Raw genomic sequence first — 9285 nt, 5'->3', positions numbered from 1 at the left:
GGGAAAAACCCTACAAGTGTGACCAGTGTGACTATTCTGCTGCACATAAAGTACAGTTTAGACATTCATCTAGCAAAACACACAGGGGATAAACCCTACAAGTGTGACCGGTGTGACTATTCTGCAGCTCGGAAATCTCTTTTGGACATTCATCTATCGAAACACACCGGAGAGAAACCCTACATGTGTGGGGAGTGTGGGTACAGGACAGCTCGCAAATCCGACCTATCCATACACATGAGAACCCACACAGGTGACAAACCCTACAAGTGTGACCAGTGTGACTATGTGTCATCACGGAAATCCAATTTGGACCAACATGTAAGAAAACACACCGGTGAGAAGCCCTACAAGTGTGGGGAGTGTGGGTACAGGACAGCTCACAAGTCTCACCTATCAAAACATATGAGAACTCATACAGGTTGAAAACCCCTCAAGTGACCAGTTTGACTATTCTGCTGCACATAGACATAAGTTCAGTTTGGACAATCATCTGGCAAAACACACCGTTGATAAGCCCTACATGTGTGGAGAGTGTGGGTATAGAACAACTCTGAAATCTAACTTGTCCAATCATATGAGAACTCATACTGGTGAAAACCCCTAGAAGTGTGACCAGTGTGACTATTCTGCAGCATACAAATCCTCGTTGGACTTTCATCTTACAAAACACACTGGTAACAAACCCTATAATTGTGGAGAGTGTGGGTACAGGACAAGACACAAGTCAGACCTATTGAAACATACGAGAACTCACACAGGAAAAAAACCCTACAAGTGTGACCAGTGTGACTATGCTGCTGCACAGAAATTCAATTTGGACCGACATCTAACAAAACACACTGGCGAGAAACCCTACATGTGTGGTGAGTGTGGGTTCAGGACAGCTAACAGGTCTCACTTATCCCGACACATGAGAACTCATACAGAAGAGAAACCCCACAAGTGTGGGGAGTGTGAATACAGGACAGCTTGCAAGTCCAACTTATCCGGACATATCATATGAAAACTCATTCAGGTGAAAAGAGAACCCCTAAATGTGTGACCAGTGACAGGGCAGCTGGAAAGAATAAGCAGTCCGAACAGATCAAAACTCATACCGCATAAAAACCCTACAAGTGTGACCAGTGCAACTATTCTTCAGCACAGAAAGCCCCTTTGGATGACCGTAATATATGAAGAATGTGTAGAAGTAATATGATTGGTATATGATAGCTTAGATTATGAATAACATTTGTTTGTTCATACATGCTTTTAGGACATATTGTAATTCAGCTTTTGCCTTGGACCAAAAGTCTTCTGTTGTTGTCGCGAAGAATTGTCACCTCTTAGCTGATCAATGGTAGATTTGTGTCATTGCACGCTTTACTTAAATCCTTTACATCCTTGCGGAGGATCAGTTCATGGACTCGGCGATGAGTGATGAGTGTAAAGCGTATAAAACTAACTTTTTTTAGTAATGTAATTGGTATATGATAGCTTAGATGATAGGGTTTATTTGACACCTAATACTTTGCTTAAATCCTTATTAACATAAATGTAGAATGTAACGAGTTATCATTTTTTGACTATTTGATATCCAGTATTAGCACTAACTGACGTTATAAATATATATTAAACTTTGGACAAATATGTATTCATTATTAAGTGGTCTACTGTTACATGAATTAGTGTATTCTATGATGTAATAAAGTAAGCAACTAGAGTTCGGGGACCTCATACCTCCATGAAATATTTATTGTTTTTTTGTTGATGGTATGTATGTTTATAGTCGGTTGTATTTGAGAGTAATGGTTATATAATATAAATGTTATGGGAAAGTAGTGGTGTATTTATTTAATGACACAGAGGATGTCCATCTGATTAGTAATTATCAAAATGTGACACTTAATTGTGTAATGTGCGTTTAAGAGGTCGACGGCATATGGTAGCGTGGTGTTCCTTAAGCTTGATGTTTGGCATTTAAAATGTCTAAGGTTGTCAGCATTATTGAGGTTCGACTATGTGCCTCAGAGCTGTGTGGTGGGAGGAAGTTGGGAAACTCAGAAAGAAGAAGGGATGTGGCCAACTTTAGTCAGATGGTGATTTGATTTTCCACCAATATGTCATAACATCAGCTGTTCACACGGTACAAAAACGAGATGCACACTTTCCTCTGACAGCCCTACACCAACTGTAAGATGAATACTTGGCGCCAACCACGTCTGCAAACAGCTGTCACCTCACCATCTGCTTGGAGCTAAGCCCATTAACAAACACATAAAGCACGATGCCTGTATCAATATATCTCAAATATAGGGGTGATTTCTGATATTATTACATCGATTATAACGACAGATACGGCTCCCAAAATCTCATCGATTCGAGCTTTCATCACACCTCACCAACACAACAAGTATGAAACCAATCCATCCAGCCGTTCTTGAGTAATCATCTACACAGACAGAGACACATAACAGAAAATATAACCTCCATTCCATGACATTTCATGGAGGTAATAAGTAGATACAGCTGTATGTGGGGACTTTTCTGCGAGTTTTAACAGTAATCGGCTTTATGATTGAAACGTGTAACAATTTTGTTAATAATCGCTCAGCAATCTGGGAGGACCTTCAATACCGGTTTCCTTTTGTTAGTATCAACAATGTGAAAACATACCTTTGAACCATTAATTTCTCTGAGCACGAATTTGGGGTACACTAACATTCATGTTCAGTTTTGAGGAATAAATGTTTTATTATAGATTTGATGTAAACGACTACCTTTGATTGATTCTACTTTATTGTTATACTGTAAAAGATAAGGAAGGATTTTTCGTTCTGAATTCACGTACAATTGTCTTTTGGAAGTAACAATAGCATATATTGAATACCTGGCAATTAGCCATTTGGTAAGAACTTGCAAATAAACTTTCCATTATATTGAATACGTCAACTGATGCAACAGAATGGGTAACATCAGTGTAAAAATTGCAATCACGATTAACACTACTAGTAATTCCCATCCTCAAAAAAGACTTGGATAATGCAAAGTATGTATGTATCGCAATTTTACTAGACATTTATTCCTAGCACAACTCCGTCAATCTGCAATCTGTTACTGAGGTCACGAGCTGAGGTAATCAGGTTTCTATGACCTCTGACCTTTGACTTCACCAAACCGGATGTGAGGACTGAGGACTGCAGTGTTTGTTCCAGTACGAAAGACGCCGTTTTTACGATACTTCCAGACAACACGGACGAGGTAAGGGTGTCAACCGCCTTATGGAGTCTTTGTCTTTGCTGAAAGAGTCGTGGCTGAAACCCATTTATCTATCTTGAAGATATAATTTGCGATCGTCTGCGGATGGGTGGGGAGGGGGGCAGTGCTCTGAGAACGTCGGAGAACGTCCAGCACACCACCGGGGAGAACGGCCAGGACACCACCGGGGAGAACGGCCAGGACACCACCGGGGAGAACGTCCAGCACACCACCGGAGAGAACGGCCAGGACACCACCGGGGAGAACGTCCAGCACACCACCGGGGAGAACGGCCAGGACACCACCGGGGAGAACGGCCAGCACACCACCGGGGAGAACGGCCAGCACACCACCGGGGAGAACGGCCAGGACACCACCGGAGATGTCACTTGCCCACCGCCGAAGGCAGCGTCCTCTAGGTCGGTGAAAAGAATCTTGAGACAGCCTGCAAGGTGTAGAAAACGAGTAGCTCGAGCTTCCCACTCAATTCCGCCGTCCATGCCCTCCGTCCCTCCCACAAACAAACAAACAAACAACAGCTCCAGCCGCAGAGACGTCGCCACGCCGAACATCGAGGACCAGAAAACGGACCAGGAAGTTGGACTTGTAGGACAATGATAATTGTTGAGTTGTAACATTAAGTTTATGTATTCCGTATTGTATATGAGTAAGATTTCATGTTTGTTAGATTTTAGAGAAATGTCTTTTTTTAATCGGTTAATTGTCAACTGTTAATTGTTTGTGTAAAAAGGCATAATGAATAACTTTGTTCCACTTGTTAACTATTTACTATTAAGTTCTAACATTAAGTTTCTGTATTCTGTGCTGTACATCAATTTTATGAGTATTGTATGTAGTTTCCATTATCATCTAGTCTGTATGTATGTATGTAGTAGTAGAAGTAGCAGTAGTACTAGTAGTTCGTGGCTTTGTATATTTTCTACTATTGCGCCTGTGAAAGCAAAACTTCAATAAATGTTGATTTGTTTAGTATTGCATGTGTGCACGTTGAGTCTAGTGTGTATTGCAACGTTTTGCCGTTGAGTTTCCGTATAAGCGTCAAAGCGTGCGGGTCCGCACATGATAACGGCAGTGTATAACAAACGATAAAAAAACTCTAAAGAAACTTGAAAATGTCTTTTAGCAACATAATGACAAGCAACAATAAGACAATTTTTCTATAATTCTATTATAGTAATTATTGCAACGTTCTGCCGTTGAGTTTCCGTATAAGCGTCAAAGCGTGCGGGTCCGCACATGATAACGGCAGAGTATAACAAACGATAAAAAAACTCTAAAGAAACTTGAAAATGTCTTTTAGCAACATAATGACAAGCAACAATAAGACAAATTTTCTATAATTCTATGATCACTAATTAAAGGAGGAAACTTACCAATGAAAAATATATAGTAATTATTACAACGTTTTGCCGTTGAGTTTCCGTATAAGCGTCAAAGCGTGCGGGTCCGCACATGATAACGGCAGAGTATAACAAACGATAAAAAACTCTAAAGAAACTTGAAAATGTCTTTTAGCAACATAATGACAAGCAACAATAGGACAAATTTTCTATAATTCTATGATCGCTAATTAAAGGACGAAACTTACCATTCAAAAATATATAGTAATTATTGCAACGTTTTGCATGCAGTTGAGTTTCCGTATAAGCGTCAAAGCGTGCGGGTCCGCACATGATAACGGCATGATATAACAAACGATCAAAAACTCTTTAAAAACTTGAAAATGTCTTTAAGCAACAGAATGACTAGCAAGAATAAAAAAAATTCTATCATTTTCTGGTCGCTAATCAAAGGACGAAATTTATCATTTCAAAAATATGATTGCAACCTGCTGCGGTGAGTTTCCGTGCAGCCGTTAAAGCGTGCGGGTCCGCGCATGATAACGGCAGAGTATAACAAACGATAAAGAAATTTCAAAATGTACTTTTAGCAACATAACTAGCAACAAGAAAATAAAGTTCTAATTACTACAACATCGCAAATCAAATGTCAAATGGAAATAATGAGGAATACTAGTGTCTAGAAATAAGAGCGAAATGCTGTACCTGAAAGAGCTCGGCCATCACAGTGTGCAGCACCGCACTGGAGGACGGTCGACGATCGGTAGTCGCGCAACATATGAATGTGCAATAAAGGCTATTATTATCATATCATTATTGTACAACTACAGTACTTACCTGTATTTAATGGATTTGTTCCGTGACTATATTGAAAATGCGGCCTGCAATGCGCTGTGACAATTTTGAGCCCTTACTTTAATGCCTCAAAACTGTAACAGGAAAGTCCATAGTCACTACACTTTCACCAAACTTCAGTCACAGCGTGCAGCTCAGCACGTCTTGACGTGCTGAGGGACACGTGGCGACGGCGTGTTTTGAGTTCCTCGTGCATGCTTTTTAATACTTTATTGTGCGAAAACACGTCATTCATAAACATACTACTACTAAGCATAATCAATTGCGGACACTTCAAGCTTTATGTCCCAAAATCTCCGGACTCAAAAAAGACCCTGAGCTTGGCGTATGCAGACAACTCACGCTGTGTCGCCGTATCGCCGTATCGTTTGTGTCGCAATAAGAGGCTAGCTTCTGTCCCACAAATCCATCATGGCGGCGGATTTTTCCGTGCCGAGCACCGAGCCGAGATCGGCGGTACCTGCAGGTTTTTCGCAGGTTTACTGGCAGATTCTGCGAAGCAAATCATAACTATGACATCTGAAGATTATAAGAAGTGGAAAAGTTTATAGTTTTGGTGCTGTTTTTATTTATTTTCAGGACGGGATAGTTGAACGATCTTCAAGATCCGCGCTCGCAAGTTCTGACAGGCGCTCCGTACGAACTTGGCAACTTCGGTATTTTCGTAAGCTCTGTCGTTCATAGAAACCAAAAGATCGTAAAGTATGATTGTTAATCTATTTTGTGACCGAGTATAGTCCACTGTTTGTGCCCTTTGTCAATGTTGAGACCGTAAGAAACAGCCGTTGTGGGTACCCCATATGGCACCTTGGGACTGCCGTCATTGCGTGTTTCCTGTGCACTTTTGACGCCGTCGAAACGTGCTGTGTGGCACGCTTACATAGCTCCATATATTGAATACCTTGTTGCAATTAGCCGTCGGGTAAGAACTTTATAAGAACAAATAAACTTACATTGAATACGCAAAATAAAAAAGACTTTGATAGTGAAAAGTAAGTATATAATAGCGTTGAGATCGCAATTTTACTACACATTTATTCCGAACGTATCTCTGTCAATCTGCGATCTGTTACTGAGGTCACGAGCTGAGGTAATCAGGTTTGCAAAATCGTTGACCTTTCACCTTCGCAGAACCCCGGATGTGACGACAGACAGCAGTGTTTGTTTCAGTACGAAAGACGCGGTTTTTACGGTACTTCCAGACAACGCAGGGGCGAGGTAAGAGTGTCAATCGACTTATGGAGTCTTTCTCCTTGTTTAAAGAGTCGTGAATGAAAACATTTAATCTATCTTGAAGTTATAATTTGCGATCGTCTGCGGATGGGTGGGGAGGGGGGCAGTGCTTTGTGCAGAGACATAGACGTTCTGGGGAGACGATGCCATTAGAATTTCACCCTTTCAACCTCCTTGAATTTCACCCACTAATACATGCGTTCCAATGGAAGAGTTGAGGAAACAAATATGCAATTATCTCAAGAATAAAAAGTTCAAGCCATACAAACTTACCTTCAAATGATAGCCTACTATGTCCAGTCTCGGCAAATTCCTTGGCAAGAATTTCTATACGGCTAATCTTTTGATACACCCCCCTGATTAGAGCCCTTGGATTGGCCCATTTGGCTGAAAACAGCATTCTGGCGACGATACCACTATTTCAGGGGGGTGCCTAAACCCCCTCGATGGAGAAAGGTCATTTTTCACAACTAATTCTACAAGTGTAGGGTCTTTCCTACTGCAGCCACTCCCCAAATGCCCAGATTTCACATAAAATCCCACCAAGAAAGGCTTTTCAATGGTTTAAAGCCTTGTTTTTATTTGAGATCTCTCACCGTGGGCTCTAGGCGCCTGCGCTAATGCTTATGTCACCCCTTCTATCACCTTTGATGCCATCCTCGGTGTTGTTTTTGCCCATTTTCTTCTCCAATCAAATAGAAAATCTTCACAACTAGACCTTGGAATAACTTGAAATTCAGCAAGCTGGTTAGTCGTTGCATAAGACAATGCATCTTGGCCATTCAAAAGCTCCCTGATACAAGCTTCCCATTGACGTCATGATAATCATAATGTCAATCAATTTGAGACCACTTATGCAGACAATTGGATTAAGAAATTGCATCTTACAGACGAACACTGTTATCAAACATGGCAAAAATGACGTCAATTGAAGGCAACATATAGATTCTGCAAGGAGGTTATATACACCTGACTTTATTGATGTGGTTATAGGCCGTAAGTGAGTGAGGGAGTGAGTATATATATATATATATATATATATATACTATTTTCCTTCTATCATTTGTTGTCCCTCAACAGAAAAGGAATGGCCAGTCCCAGCTGTGAAGGTTCTACTGAAGGTTTGTGGCCTGGTTATCCTGGGAACGAGACTGGAGGTTTGTGTCCTGGTTATCCTGGGAACGAGACTGAAGGTTTGTGCCCTGGCCACCCTGGGAACGAGACTGGAGGTTTGCGTCCTGGCCACCCTGGGAACGAGACTGAAGGTCTACATCCAGACCACCCTGGGAACGAGACTGATGGTTTGTGCCCTGGCCACCCTGGGAACGAGACTGAAAGGGAAAAGCCCTACAAGTGTGACCAGTGTGACTATGCGACAGCACGGAAATCTCATTTGGACAAGCATCTATTGAAACACACTGGAGAGAATCCCTACATGTGTGGGGAGTGTGGGTACAGGGCAGTTCAAATGTCTAACCTGTCCAGGCATATGAGAACACATACCGGGGAAAAACCCTACAAGTGTGACCAGTGTGACTATTCTGCTGCACAGAAATCCACTTTGGACCAGCATCTAGCAAAACACACCGATAACAAACCCTACATGTGTGAGGAGTGTGGGTACAGGACGGCTAAGAAGTCTCATTTATCCAAACATATGAGAACTCATACAGGTGAAAGACCCTACAAGTGTGACCAGTGCGACTATTCCGCTGCACAGAAATGCCAATTGGACCTACATCTAGCAAAGCACACGGGTGATAAGCCCTACATGTGTGGCGAGTGTGGGTACAGGACAGCTCGCAAGTGCCACTTATCCAAACATATGAGGAACCACACAGGAGAAAAGCTCCACATGTGTGGGGAGTGTGGTTACAGGACAGCTCGCAAGTTTGACTTATCCCGACATATGCGAACTCATACTGGTGAAAAACCCTACATGTGTGACCGGTGTGACTATTCTGCTGCACAAAAACGGGATTTAGACCGACATAAAACCATACACACCGGTGAGAAACCCTACATGTGTGGTGAGTGTGGGTTCAGGACAGCTCACAAGTCTTACTTATCCACACATATGAGAATTCATGCAGGTGAAAAACCCTTCAAGTGTGACCAGTGTGACCAGTTTGGACAATCATCTAGCAAAACACACTGGAGAAAACCCCTACATGTGTGGGGAGTGTGGGTACAGAGCAGCTCGCATGTCTCATTTATGCTGCAAAGAAAACAAGTTTGGACCAACATCTAGCCAAACACACTGGAGAAAAACCCTACATGTGTGGGGAGTGTGGGTTCAGGACAGCTTGGAAATTTTACTTATCTGTACATATGAGAACTCATACTGGTGAAAAACCCTACAAATGTGACCAGTGTGACTATTCTGCTGCACAGAAATCAACTTTGAATGACCACATGACAAAGCACACTTGTAACAAACCCTACATGTGTGGGGAGTGTGGGTACAGGACGGCTCGGAAATATACCTTATCCAAACATATGAGAACTCATACCAGGGAAAAAACCCTTCAAGTGTGACCAGTGTGACTATTCTACTGCACGTAAGTCCAGTTTGGACAATCATCTAGCAAAACAC

The sequence above is a fragment of the Branchiostoma floridae genome, unplaced genomic scaffold, assembly GCF_000003815.2.
Source record: "Branchiostoma floridae strain S238N-H82 unplaced genomic scaffold, Bfl_VNyyK Sc7u5tJ_490, whole genome shotgun sequence".
Classification (NCBI taxonomy): domain Eukaryota; kingdom Metazoa; phylum Chordata; class Leptocardii; order Amphioxiformes; family Branchiostomatidae; genus Branchiostoma; species Branchiostoma floridae.
This window is presented reverse-complemented; position numbering follows the sequence as displayed.